The 14892-nt window shown below is 39.5% G+C and overlaps 2 protein-coding genes across 5 annotated transcripts in view; one reads left to right on the top strand and one right to left on the bottom strand.

The window, feature by feature from the left end:
- Nucleotides 1-14892, top strand: part of LOC118406731 (staphylococcal nuclease domain-containing protein 1-like) — a 169195-nt gene that overhangs the window by 73618 nt on the left and 80685 nt on the right. The gene's annotated exons all lie outside the window — the stretch shown is intronic.
- LOC118406733 (leucine-rich repeat-containing protein 4C-like) overlaps nucleotides 1-14892 on the bottom strand; it is a 66708-nt gene that overhangs the window by 19585 nt on the left and 32231 nt on the right. Inside the window, exon 1 of one of the 4 annotated variants that reach the window (XM_035807029.1) lies at nucleotides 10544-11231. The exons of the other annotated variants lie outside the window; for them this stretch is intronic. The gene's annotated coding sequence lies outside the window, so the exon portion shown is untranslated. Of the gene's footprint in view, nucleotides 1-10543; nucleotides 11232-14892 lie in introns of those variants that run through there. 4 annotated transcript variants of the gene reach the window in all.

The raw sequence follows: 14892 nt of genomic DNA, 5'->3' as shown, positions 1-14892 counted from the left end.
AGCACACTATCTTGTACATGAACCTTTAGACAGTCGAACCATTCAGTGAATCAAGCCTCTGTGACATGTTTTAGATAATAAAATTGTAGCTTTTCCATGGGGAAGGAGAATAAAAAGAATGAGCCCAAATGGCTATTTGGTCTTTCTAAGGACATTATGGAAAGTAGCATTTGGAGCGCAATGCTCTGAGGGCAGCATTAGAAGCAGAAACTGAGTGTGTTATCACAATCTCATGGCCACATACCCATGGAGGGCCGGTAATGTCGGGATTGAGGAAACCAAATTTGCCTGTTGCCTGCAGATTCGTATCTCGCCAGAAATGACCTCGGGGAGATGACCCGACTGCTTTGCGAACTGTTTGTTAGCACCTCCCCGCAATCCCTCCCCGCATTTAGCCGTGATTGCCCATTCCAACAAAGCTGATGATCATGTCGATAAGATAGACTGACTACAATCTCACGCTGCCATCTTGTTCTTCATCACACGTTCATGTTCAGTCCATTTTTGTCAAAAACATCTGAACTCCGCGGACCTTGGGCCTGCCATAATGTGCCTTGAATGGGTGCGGGACTTAGTTTGGCAAATTTGGAGGTTTTTCTGTTGAGTCGCTTAAATGTTTTTGAGGATGTTCTTCAGCTTTTCTTCCCAGTGAAGTAAAAAATCAACCCAGCCAAATTAAAACATAAAACAGAACGAGGGTCTAAGAGTGAGGGTGATAATGGTTGGGAAATTTTCTCAGGGCAGCTTAAGGGCCATTTCTAGAAGCATATTCCATAATGACTGTATGCTTGCAGAAAAGAAACTGCGCAATGTTGTTGATGTTGAAATTTCGCTTGATCCTGTACAATTTAGCGTCCCGGCATGAAGTGCGTAGATGGAGGTTATAAGTTTTGGTCTACAGGGGCATCATGAATAAGATCAGTATTCTCCATCTGCACTCCTGTGTGCGAGCAATAACAAGCTAGAATAATGGCCACGTTATAAGTAGGAATTGGAAAGTGCAGAATGAAAGGCAAGTTGAACCATTAGAGTAGAAAGGGCGGGATCTGATTTTTTTCTAAATCGAACCCCGTCGTGATTGTGTGAGTGCTATCTCCCCAGCACAGATGGCTCCACGGCAAGCGCCCTTTCTTCTGGTACATTTTGTAAGCAACGTTTCATATATCTTACGGCCATCTTTCAGCTTTGCTGTCTTCTCTATTTGAAAGGAGAGCTATAAGCCTTGCAAACAGTCATAAAATACAGTCCTGGCAGATTGAACGGCTTGATTTAATGGCTTCTGATATGATCAGAAACAGTAATATTTACAGTCAGGTTTTGTGTATACCATGTATGACAGTAGTATCTTGACATGTTTTGTTTAAATCAAACTATGTTCATAGTTGGGTCTCTGGATGCCTTAACTCAATTTTCACAGTGTAGAACAAATGTTTTGACCTTGGTGCTGAATGAGAGGCTATTGTGCACTCCTGCCATTTACTTGATATTCTACATATTCTATTGTGTTAGGGACAAATATACCCCCAGAAGAAGTGGTTTCTAATTAGATTAATTATCAATTCTTCATTGAACAAAATTTAGCAGCCTATCACATGTTGGTTTTGATGTATTTCCCCTGAGTAGCGAAACATTGGATGCAACCCAATGAATTGCAAACAAATTGTTTACTTTGATATGCTAATGAGGTGACTAAGCAGTGACATCTGGTGGACATTACATCAGGGATGCCCTGGACTGCAACTGAACAGTTTAATTTATACGTTTTTAATTAGTTCTGGGTCGTTGGGAAAAACTTCCTCTTTTTCTCCCTTGCTGTTTGATGTATTTACGGCGTTCTGCGGGGAATTCAACGTGCATGACTGCCCGCGGGAGTCTATTTCAGTTTTCATCGTTACGCCCTATTAAATCTCACTGGATTCAATATTTGTGCAGAGCAGTTGGCTGGAAATATTATGGATTTTCATCAGGAAACTATCTGACATTTCGGTCGGAAGTAACAACAGCCCATTTGCCCCATGAAACATCCCCGAATCAAAAGTGCAGATGGTCAATTTTTTCCTCTTTTTGTCAATAGCATAGGCCACACCTATTTTATTTGTTGCTTCTCGGATTTTATCAGATAAAAATTGGACCGGCAGGTCCAAAAAATAAAAAAATTCCCAAAGGTCTGAGGTGAAGATATAGCTTCTATTAAACACACAAAAAAGCCAGTTTTTATTTAATGAATCCATTCTTTTGATTTGTTGCTAATGTTCTTTATAAAAGGCATTGTTTTTAGACTGAAATTATGTGTATGTGGCTCTGAATAAGGTTTGTGATAGCAAAACCTGTATTATTTTTTCTGGTGACTTCATCTTTTTTGAAAATGAAAAAAAAAAAATGGACAGGCAAATCTGAGAAGCAACAAATAAAATTTGTGTGACTATAGGGTTGTACCAAATGAGCCAGAATGTTTTGGAAAAATTCAAAATTCCAAGCAAGAAATTAGAGTATCACATCTGATTTTATTCTGCATGTGCTGCAATTTACCATATGCTGGTAAGATTGCCGTCCCATCAATTTTGCATTCGCCATTCTGCAATCAATTCCTGAGTAAGGAAACCACAGAGAGAAAATAAGATACTGCTTCCATGGTTTTAATTTTCTTAGTGCCTGCTGTGTTGCAAAGGTCACCTTGACAAACACCCGGTGACATTGGAAGCAATAGTTTCTCTCTGCCTCATCTCATTCATGCGACTTGCAAATTGGATGAACAGTCATGAGTTGTGGGTACCAGGGTACAAAACTGCTTTTTCTTGTTGGACCAGTCCAGAAAAAATAGACCTGAAGAAATCAGTGGACCGAATGTTAGACCTATTAATATCAAAAATTAATATATAACACCAGCATGCATTTACGTGTTTTTGGGCTTACTGATCCAATAAATAAGTGTAGTAGCGGAGAGTTGATAGTCATTTTTACCAAGCTTTAGATATTCGAGTGATAGTGTCCAGCTACAGAAAGATGTACAGCATATGGTCCATTCAGCAAGGACCCATGTAGATCAATAGTAGGACTAGGTAATAGAATTACTCTCCTTTGAAGCTATGACAGCTGTAGAAAATACCTGAAGGCACTGTCCTGTAGCTGACCCAGCCAAAGGGACATCTTTTCTGTACAAGAATCAGACAACACTTTTCTGTGTACAGTACTTACTTACATAAACAGACATTTTGGATGCTGTAAAATTACAGAATTCTGTGAACTTTAGAAAACCTTTTCCCAGTTGTTTGATGGAATTCATCATCATCATCCGGGCGTGCTGGTTGCACGGATGGCCATGACTCTCTTTCTCCATCCTTCCCTATCCTCCATTGCCTTGGGAGGAATGGCTGTATTTTATACTGGCATAAAGATGTATTTTTCATTCCTGGATGTCTAACAATCATAAATATTCCAATGAAGAATGAAAAGTAATATACTTACAATTTGTAGTTTTTTGTGTTGTGATTGAATCAAAGCGTATGTACTAGTCTGTTGTACGCGCATACTCAAGCAGATAGCATAAGAATTCTGGTTATCCATCCACTGCAAGATGACACGAATTCCATTTCGCGTGGAAGCGCCTTTGGCCGAATCTGTTAACGTGTGACAGCACACATAGCCCCAGGTCCCTACAACTCTTACGGTGGAACATTCACTTCCCATTATGAGCCAACTGCGCATCCTATAGCTGGCGGGTAGAGAAAGTATCAATAACGGGTATGAATTATAAATGTGGCTTAATGACAGCAGAACACAGAAACGTTGTGGTGAAGTCACTTAGGCATCTGCCACAATCATTTATTGAAGTGACTAACATTATGTCCTCATTATGTATGGACAGTTTGTTAGCTACAGCACTTATGGGAGAGTCAAGGAAATAACTTGGTGGGGAGGGGGGTAGCAGGCCCTTTTTTTTCAAAGTTATAGATGTCATGTTAAATTTCTAACTCCTTGTTAGGGGGGGCAGCAGGCCTTTTTTCAAAGTTATAGATGTCATGTTAAGCTTCTAACTCCTTGTGTGTGTTTCAATTGTCCCTATACTGATTAGGTATATAGATTTGTTTGTTTGTGCCTTTATTTTGACTTGAAAGTGCTCTATTCGGCCGTTGAGCCGCTTTTTGTGGAGGTCGAGTTGGGAGGAGTGTCGGGTCTGACACAAAGATATACTGACACAAACTTCCGTGAATTGACCACAATGAAGGAAACAGTTGAAAATCTCTGAATCATTTTTAATGGCAGTGGTTGTGAGTATATTCCATGTCACCAGTCCTGTTAGAATTCCGAGTCTTAGTTATAATCCAAACCTCTGCTGTACATATTATGCAGGCATGCGCTGTGTTCAATTTCATAACTAGAAGTCTTTCCCTTGTCAGTGAATTAGCCTTCATTAATGATTCCATGTGCATCCATGGCTGAAGCTATTTCTCTTCCGCTGATATTAATCCAATTATGGTTTTAAAGCAGAGCCCATAATGTATGCTTTCTCATTGTCCTTCATGTCAGTACCCCGAAGTGCTGCTTACAAAAAGCCAGTGATTATAACAGTTGATTCATTTAGGCAAGGACATTATATAGAATGTCCTTGATTTAGGACAGAGAAAAATGGAATAATGGGGAGGGGGGCAAGAGGGATTACTAAAACTACAGTCTCCTCCTTCATCCTTATAAGGATTCCTCCCAGGTTTCACACATGATGAGCAAAAATAGATTTGTATTTTCATTTCAATCAATACAGATCCCCCGCAGCAGCAATATTTCAGGTTTAGATGACACCACGCAGTACCGAAAAGAAACGCATCAACGGACAAGAATATGAAAGCAGACCATTCACTGTAGTTTCATTTGGTAGCAGAAGTCATTATGAAATGATCAGAAGAAGCCTAACCATGTTGTCTTATCATTCCTGTCTTGTAGCCTATTTTCTATTTCAGTCTTTTGTGTAATATATATGCATTGTGATGTTATTGGCAAAAGGCACGTTAGCTGCATGAATTTCTATTCCATTAAACATCAAAGGCTTATTTGATTAGAGGCAAACTATTGCCGCACGGAAGTAGAAGTAATGTTCTCTAAATCACATTAGTTATGACTGGAGTAGACTGCTTGCTATTCACACATTGTGTATTGTGTGCCGTAGACTTTGGTATACAAAATATTGACAAAGTAAGTTGATATCTTGGTGCACGATTTTGTTCTGTTGAAAGCCCACTTGCCATTGGTTAGCTGGACACTTATGAACTGGAAAGTAAGAATGCAAAACCTATCAGAATAAAGCTTATTCATAGATTGATAGGGATATTTTGCTGAAGTCACCAATACTGCTTTCTTCTTTCAGAACTGTCTCTTTAAAAGTTATATTATGTAGAGAGGGATACCTGTTCATATTTATGACATTTTTTTTCAAATCACTGTATACAATAATACTACCACTTTATAGATATTTGAGGCTCTAGGGTAAGATGGTCTTTTGGTTGAAGGCTGTTGTGTAATGGTCATTGCTTTGTTCTGTGTGTCATTATACCAAGCTTCCTATTTATATCCCTTGGTTTCATTCATTCACTAACACGCCCTCTCCCATAGAGGTTGCGGCTGACAATCTTTGAAAAATTTAGTAAATCTTGAAGATATTTGGTTTTTAATAAGATCATACCAAGTAAATTGCATCATGCATCATATTCCGAATCAAGGATCACTTTCATATTTTTAATTTTGTTCACTGAAAGATCGCTCAGCAATCGCAGTCGAGAGGGCTAGAAACATCTGTAGCCACTTCAAAGCGACACGTTCCTAAGAGGGACTGGCAGCTGATATACATTTTGTTGTAAGATGAATACCAGCAGCTGAGTTAATTAACTAGTGAATGCCAAAGGCAAGGCAAATGGAAGAGTGTTGGGTGACAGCAGAGAGGTATAATTGGAGAGCCCTCTCGTACACTCATTGAGGTGTATTATATCTGAAGGTCACTAATGCCGTACCCTGTTCTTCGTATTACATGCAAATGAGCGGAGACGGTGCTTAATGTGTGCTTGCCGTGGGGTGGAAGACATGTTGTATATTGTACAGTCAACAACAAATTTAAACATATCATCTAATAATAGTATACATATCACTCTTAGCTTTCTATTGATTTTGTCATATGAGAAGTGGTTTTGTTATTTTTGGAAGTACCAATTCATGTTAGGGCATTAATAGATAGATATATTTTCACAAGAGTATCAAAAGTGAATTTGTAAGGTTCAGGGTTACTCTATCCATACTTTTACAAAGGTTGTATTGTCCAGATTCATTTATTCATACCTTTTCATTTTAAAGTTTATAGTCCACAGCCATAGTTTTGCAGTTTTGCAAGTAAGATCACACATGCACACGACTAAAGGAAGTTTTCAAAGTGCCCAACTCACAAAAAAATCCATGTGAAATCAGTAGTAGGATAATCAGTGTGATTGTAATTTCAGCACCAGAGACAGGACAAGTGTGAAATCAGTAAAAGGATGATCAGTGTGATTGTAATTTCAGCACCTGAGATAGGACCAGTGTGAGATCAGTAGAAGGATAATCAGTGTGATTGTAATTTCAGCACCAGAGACAGGACTAGTGTAAAATCAGTATGAGGATAATCAGTGTGATTGTAATTTCAGCACCAGAGACAGGACTAGTGTAAAATCAGTATGAGGATAATCAGTGTGATTGTAATTTCAGCACCTGAGACAGGACCAGTTTAATGTCAGAAGTAGAATAATCAGTGTGATTGTAATTCAGCACCAGAGACAGGACTAGTGTAAAGTCTGTAGAAGGATAATCAGTGTGATTGTAATTTCAACACCAGAGACAGCATCAATATGCAGTCATTATTAAGAGTGAAATCATTGTATTTCATTCTGGAGAAAAACAATATATTTACCGGGGGGATGAATAAATTTGCCATTTTGTTCTTAGCTTCTCGCTCCCAAACCCTGTAATTTAGAGAAAAAATGTTTTTTAATCATTTCTAATTGTGATTTAAAACCTTCAAAGGAGTGAATAGTCAATATAAGTCTCTATATGTACATGTGTGGCAAGAATGCAAAGAGCGCACTACCAACTAAAATGAGAAATTATACAGTGTAACATGTGCACACTACATGTTCATCCACCTAAGTGGTATATGTAGACTACATACACCTTTATGGAAACTTCATTCAATGTACATGTATGTAGACTACATAGTAGACTGCATTAGATGTGTGTAGAGTTCATACACCTATATGCAGTCTCTATAATGGTGAATGCAATTTGAGTACAGTTGCAATGGATGTGGACTGTATGTACATCATTTCTACATGTTTCAAAGGCAGGAGGCTATCAATATGATTTGCTTAAATCATATGACATGAAATATCAGTTGTCAAATGTATACGTAGTTGGCCATATTTCTGACATGAAATATTTGGCACTGGTTTTTGACATTTCAGCACATTTACATGTTGGGAGTATCAACTACTAGTCTTATCTTGAATGTACATGACGCTCTTATGTTACATACTATGACCTTTATGGTTCTCTAGAGTTGAATAGTGATACATTTATTTACACGACATGTACACAAAAGGTAATAAAAACTTTATGGCGTATTCAGTTGTGGAGATAATGGTTTCTACACAACCATTTGTTATATTCTCAACTATCATTGCGTGGAAGATTTAGATAGCAAAGGCAGTAAGAAGCTCTTATGGGATATCATGTTTACCTTATGAATGCATATTCTAGGTGAAAGCACAATTATTTGTTGACATTAATGTTATGGCTTATGCAGCCCTATTTGGTATGTTTATGATTTTAGCGATCGTATTCACAGGTGGGTGCTTGTAACAATTCACATGGGATTTGGTACGAAATCAAAATCATTGCCCTTTGACATTACAAGAATATGCGGATTAATTTGTCGTTGTTCCCCTAATATGAGGTCAGGAAATGACAAAGACTTAATGAGATTGTGTCGGTCATATGCTTTAATCAAAAGGTCATTTTGTTTCTCTCATGCATAATCAGCACAATGACAGGAAAATTGACATTTTCAAAAGCACAGTCAGCGTCACAACGTTAATGTCTCTTCTGGAATACCTGTATGATTATGTTCTTTGATATGTGATACAATTGTAAGTCTTGAAATATTTGTGATGGTTTGATTCTCGTGCTGTTTTGTGCGTTCTTTCTACTGTAAAATCATGATATTCGTAATGTGTTTTCGTGCTCCTGTGTTGTGTAGATAGGACGCTTAAAACACTGCTCTCTTTCCACAAAGTCTTCCTCTCACCACTACTAAATAAAGTCTACATCAAACAAGAAATCTTTTTAAAAAAGCTGTGCCTTGCCGCGTATTTTATGTTATTTTGGTAAGATAGACTAGATTCTACGCTTAAAAATCCCGAGTTCCACATGTCGCCCCCCTCCCCCCTCATTATCATAATTTATGTCAGATGAATTATTGGCACATTAAACAGGTTTTGTAAAACTTTTTGACCCACAATGAATATGCATTATTTTTTATTACAAACTAAGTTCCTTCTGATGCAATTTGTGATATATATTTATATAAACATGGTGAGTTAAAGCGTAGATTTATTACGCTGGACCACATACAGTAACATGCGTCTAGAAGAGCGTTTTAATACTCGCCTGGAATGTACTATTGTCTAACTAAGCCATGAAACTCGGCAAGGAAAGAAGAGCCTTTGGAAGGGGCTTTGGAAGGGCTGGGTTAAAAGGTCCGTCCATTGATCCATGGAAAAAAGCTGGCGTAAAGCCTTGCCTGGCGGCAAGGCAAAAATGAATTTAAAGATTTTACTTGATATTAGGGGATACAGTACATGTAGCATTCTGTATGAAAATAAGAGGACAATGGCTAACATATAGAATGTTGTCTTTTAGATTAGAGTCTTTGGTTTAGATCTGATGAAAGAAGCAACTTATTCTAACGTGGTGTTTGTGCAAAGTTTCTGAAGTCTTCACACGACCAACTCAGCATGGAAGCTACAAATTGTCTGTTCTTCGTTATTTCTTACTCACAGCTCCTACAGAGTCATCATCCAGCCAATTTCCTCTCGTTTGGTTGAAGCACTTTTATCAGGCGCGATTTCACGCTGAAGACGTCACATTTCCCGGGGACTGTCGGCGTCTGTAATGCCTTCGATTTAAGACTCCTGTACAGAATACGGGATGCCCAATTTAGCCCGCACATATCTGCACTCAGTAATTCCTTCTATACTGCACTTCTAATGATAGCTAACAAGTAGAGTGTCGTCGAAGGTGGCAATAATTGGTCATTTTGCGGATCTCTGATTTTTCTTCGGTAACGTTTTATTTCCGTGTTGCTTATTGTTCGTATTCATATCCAGCAGTTTTTGTATCCTTTTCTGAATAACACAGGCTGTCAACAATATATATGTACATGTGGTATGATGCTTTTTGAATTATGCATCACCAATTTCTTCATACACGCTGCAAGAGATTTTAGAATTTGGTTGTTGGATACACAGATTCTGAAGAAGATTTAAGTGTTATTGGCGTCTCTTTTTCTAGAATCACTGGACTTGACGAATTTGTAGCATGGTTGATCACAGAACATATTCACAGACACTACCTTACTTACAGTAAAATGGTCTTATATAGGGTTTGCCCACATTCATAACGTATGTCATTTTGTACCGTAATAATTATGTTTTACTGCAAGAGCATATAATTATTTTCTGTATCAAGTCCTGTTTGGCTGGCTTTATGTATTGTTAGTCGATACGCCCTAAGTTTAAAAAAGTAGTTTTTTTTACTGTAGATGTAGACTTTAAAGGCCTTGTTTGAATTTGTCATACTAAACCATCAAAAGGAATAATTGGAGGAAGGGTTTCCGGTTATGTCCTGTCATAATACCTCACCCCAGGCTACCAGTTTGATGGATAAATAGTTTACTTGATAAAAAAGCAATAAAAACAACATTTTGTTTCCGAATCGAAAATGCACATCTGTCACGATGAATAATGCCCCAGCCATTTACATTTAGCCTCATCACCACCCACCCATCCCAAATACATTTATGATGCTGAATTGAATGAAATAGCAATCTTAAAATAGATCTGTGGGACCATTATTCGCGGTCCCTTTGGACCTTTCCATCACCAGATAGAAATTGGCACGGTACCCTAACTCATCGCTCACCGCCCTGCAATTATACAGCATCCTCTATTTGCTCGCTACTGTGTGGGCCATATTTGTCGTGGAAAAGTAGAAAGTAAGACAGGATGTGGTTATCGCCTTAATATCATCAAGAAGCATTTTTACTGTACACATAGAAGCACATTGAGCATGTCAAAACAAGCCTTCCATTAGAGATATTGCAAGTCTGTCATTGATGTATAAGGAAACCCTTTTCTCGAGTCCAGCAAAATTGTAGCCAAGCTACTGGTGCACGGTTATTTGCTGCAAAGCTGCCCTTCAGTGACATTATCTCGCTCCCCTTAATTTTGTCTGTAACACAAACTCTCCTTACCTTCCGTTCCTGAGCTGAAATTAACAGCAGCGATGTTACAATCCCCAGAGGTAGCATTTATGATGATTTAAGTGAACACGGACTTGTAGTCTGCCTACAACGCTCCCTCCCGAAAACCACAGACACTGGGAATCCTTTGTGTAGGGCTTCGTCACACGTGTCAGATGTGCATAGCATTGATACTGGGCCCCTGCCGCTGTGGTGTGTATGTCCAATAATGAACACTCCCCGTCCTTATTACACACTAACGACATTACCTAGCTGCACCGTGGTTGGCCGGCCCGGAGGATGCTTGAGAGTCTTGCCGAGTGCACGGGGTTGGTCATCGGCAGCCTCCCCCTTGTGGAGATAGCGCAAATTTGTTATCCCAAGAGTGGCTACAGCAGTGAGAATCAGAAGCACACCGGTCTACCTCATGGCTGGTACCATGGCGAGGGATGGGTGGCCGTTAGGAGCCGGTTAAGTCTAACGGGGGCCAGAAGAATGAATTGTCTGGGAGAGAACGTGTCTCCGTGTCTGCGCGGGGTCACCATGTGCGGCGGGAGATAACTCAGCGCACTTGTCCGGCCTAGTGCGGCGAGCAGGCCTGCCAGAGCCAGATTGAGTCGGAACATGTTTTGGATACAAATGGACTTGGCTGGGCAAAATGAGATGCTCCCTACGTATACGTCATGACTTCCGTTTGCAACTGCTTGACCATGAGCTTTAATCCTGTAAATTCTCTCGCCACCTTAGAATGTATCAATGGGTGCTAAGCTCTTTTAAAAAGACTTACAAGCAATATTTCTTCACAACTTTACAGAAATCAGAAGGCAGTATTGTTCATCAGATTGTATATAGGCTGCTAATGATGCCTGTACACAGAACATATTTCTAGCAATCAAATCATATGGCAGAAAGCTGTTAGGAGAGATAACTGATTGCCTATAAACATAATGACCCCCCATTGTTTTCATTGCAAGTCGGCACATTAAAATTTGGTGCAATCGCCGGAACCAAGCTGTGTAGGGATGATAGTAGGCTGAAATATGTGCTACAGTGTACAGTGTACATACCTGTGCAAGTGGTGGTAGCCAGTATCATAATAATAGTTGTATTGACAGTATTTTGCCTGACTTTGTTTATACACAAACGAGAGCCGTCTCTTGGGATGACAGTTAAATCTGAAGCTTATTTACATTAGACGTACATGTATAGCCAATGTGTTTCCATAATATAGGCTCAAACAGGATCTTTAATATATATTGGGCTTATTCAGTAAACATGAAATGCAAAACAACTTATCAGCAGTATTTATTGTGTAAATAAAGCATTTAAAAATCCTGTTGTGGAAGGACATTAATATACACTATGTCAGATTAATTACCTGAGTGGGATTTGTTGCGGCAGTACCGGTAGGTTAAAGCGGAAATTATATCAGATATGGCCGGCATGCCTCGGTTGTTGCATTGTGCGATGTTTCATCGTCGAATCAGAAAAGCAAAATGAGATCATCCCAAGATGTTCCGCTTGGGTGAGAAGGAATTGTGTCGGTGCCCTTGTCAGTTTTGTCTTTGTCTTTTGGAAATCTGCACAGTCCTGATGAGGAATACTGATAGAGTGGAGCCACAGTTCATGTCAGAAGTGAGCTGCTGTGTAATAGCTTGTCAGGTGTCTACTATGGTGGTAGTACTGTCGGCATGTCAGATGAGGCAGGAACTGTTGTTGCAAACTTTAGAGTATGGATATGGGGAGGGGGGCTACATACAGGCCTGCTTGAACATCCTTATATGTTCTGATGCTTCTTGGTTCTGACACCCCCTTGTAAGGGTAAGGGTTAGGGTTAGCTTGTCAGGTGTCTACTCTGGTGGTAGTACTGTCGGCATGTCAGATGAGGCAGGCACTGTTGTTGCAAACTTTAGAGCATGGATATTGGGGAAGGGGGCTACATACAGGTCTACTGTGTAATATATTGTCAGGTGTCTACTCTGGTGGTAGTACTGTCGGCATGTCAGATGAGGCAGGCACTGTTGTTGCAAACTTTAGAGCATGGATATTGGGGAAGGGGGCTACATACAGGTCTACTGTGTAATATATTGTCAGGTGTCTACTACGGCGGTAGTACTGTCGGCATGTCAGATGAGGCAGGAACTGTTGTTGCAAACTTTAGAGTATGGATATGGGGAGGGGGGCTACATACAGGCCTGCTGTGTAATATCTTGTCAGGTGTCTACTACGGTGGTAGTACTGTCGGCATGTCAGATGAGGCAGGAACTGTTGTTGCAAACTTTAGAGTATGGATATGGGGAGGGGGGCTACATACAGGCCTGCTGTGTAATATCTTGTCAGGTGTCTACTACGGTGGTAGTACTGTCGGCATGTCAGATGAGGCAGGAACTGTTGTTGCAAACTTTAGAGTATGGATATGGGGAGGGGGGCTACATACAGGTCTGCTGTGTAATAGCTTGTCAGGTGTCTACTACGGCGGTAGTACTGTCGGCATGTCAGATGAGGCAGGAACTGTTGTTGCAAACTTTAAAGTAGAAATATTGGGGAGGGGGGCTACATACTGGGCCTATTTGAAGTCCCTTATGTCTGATGCCTCTTGGTTATGACACCCTTTCAAGAGTTTATAGAATAAATTTGTGTATTATTGATGACAACTCAAGTAATCATACTAGAAGATTATTTAACTTTGATATTCAATCCATGACATTAACAATGTATGGTATGGGAAGTTTGTATTCATACATATTGAATATATAATAATTTATACATTCTTTATGGCATACAAATGTACATGTAAAAGGGGTAAAGACATCAACAAAATGCAAACCATGCCCCATGCAAAGAAAAATGACAGATGCATGTACATGTGTGTACAGTGTACATCTGTTAAGAATTTGTAATTACATGCACAGGTTAACGGTTCTCTGATATAGGATAATGAGGAAGTTTGTTTATTAGAGGGCATATCAAGTGGCTTTATCGTATTGATTCATAATTTAGAGTAGAAAGAGAACTCAAGGCTGATGCTTTAGTTAAATTGTTGTTTACTATAGACAGATGGTTTTGATTACCTTATTAATTATTACAATGTCTCACAGTTATGGCTTTAGTTGTAAAAACTCACTCAAGGGATACTTGTTCATTGCTTTATGAATATGCCATAAAGGAGAAAAACAGAGTGAAGTTAAAATTAGGATCGAGAGAGTAGGCTGAGACTTATCCGCTTCAATCAAGCATACATCATTGTGAATCATTCAACAAGTGGCCTTCAGATAATGGGTTGTGGAGGGGCTCATTATCACTTATATTACTCTGCTACCCTGCACCAAAGTGGGGCGTAATCCTTTCATTGGACGGGGCAACACGCTGCCATACATGGTAACAATCCGCCACTTCTGCACGCGGAGTGGGCGGGGGAGCATGTCTGTTTCGTGTTTCTGTGATTAGGAATTGGCTATGGATGCTGTAGTGTTATAACTTCAGATGTAATGATTTGCATATCTGCAATATGTTATCTCATGCCTTTGAAGCACCTACCCGTAGACAAGATATACCTTTGTGGAAGCATGTCTGTTTCGTGTTTCTGTGATTAGGAATTGGCTATAGATGCTGTAGTGTTATAACTTCAGATGTAATGATTTGCATAGCTGCAATATGTTATCTCATGCCTTTGAAGCACCTACCTGTAGACAAGATATACCCCTTTGTGGTAGCATGTCTGTTTCGTGTTTCTGTGATTAGGAATTGGCTGTAGATACAGTACTGTAGTATTATAACTTCAGATGTAATGATTTGTAGCAAGGTTATCTCAAACCTCTAAACATGAAGCACCTACATGTAGGCAAGATATGCCTCTGTCCAGCTAACATCAAGTACCTGACATGGGCTGGCATAGTAATATGTATGGGAAAACACATATTCATTGTGGGAGGAATTGGAAAGGAAAATTCAGACAGCACAGCCTGGCCTGACATGCTGACTCAAAGACTACCTAATTTTCTTTTTCTTGGAACTTGTCCTACACATGTACCAAATTATATGATGTGAAAGTACCTTACTGCAAATCGTACTGTCCACATGTCTCAAGAGGCTCGTAGCATGTTATGAAGGAGTCCTTAAAAATGGTACATGTAGTTGCGAGAAAAGTGCATTTGAAAGTGCCAACATTAGCATTGTGGCTATGAATGGGTGTTGGACTCCCTAATGTTCTATTTCTTGGAACTAGTCCTAATTTTCAATTTCTTGGAACTTGTCCTACCAAATCACATGATGTGAAAGTGCCTTACTGCAAATCTTACTGTACACATGTCTCAAGAGGCACAAAGCATTTCTGAAGAAGATCTTCACGTTGCAATATGCTG

Source organism: Branchiostoma floridae, chromosome 19 (assembly GCF_000003815.2).
Source record: "Branchiostoma floridae strain S238N-H82 chromosome 19, Bfl_VNyyK, whole genome shotgun sequence".
Lineage (NCBI taxonomy): Eukaryota > Metazoa > Chordata > Leptocardii > Amphioxiformes > Branchiostomatidae > Branchiostoma > Branchiostoma floridae.
The sequence above is the reverse complement of the archived record's forward strand: the minus strand, read 5'-3'. Positions and strand labels throughout refer to the sequence as shown.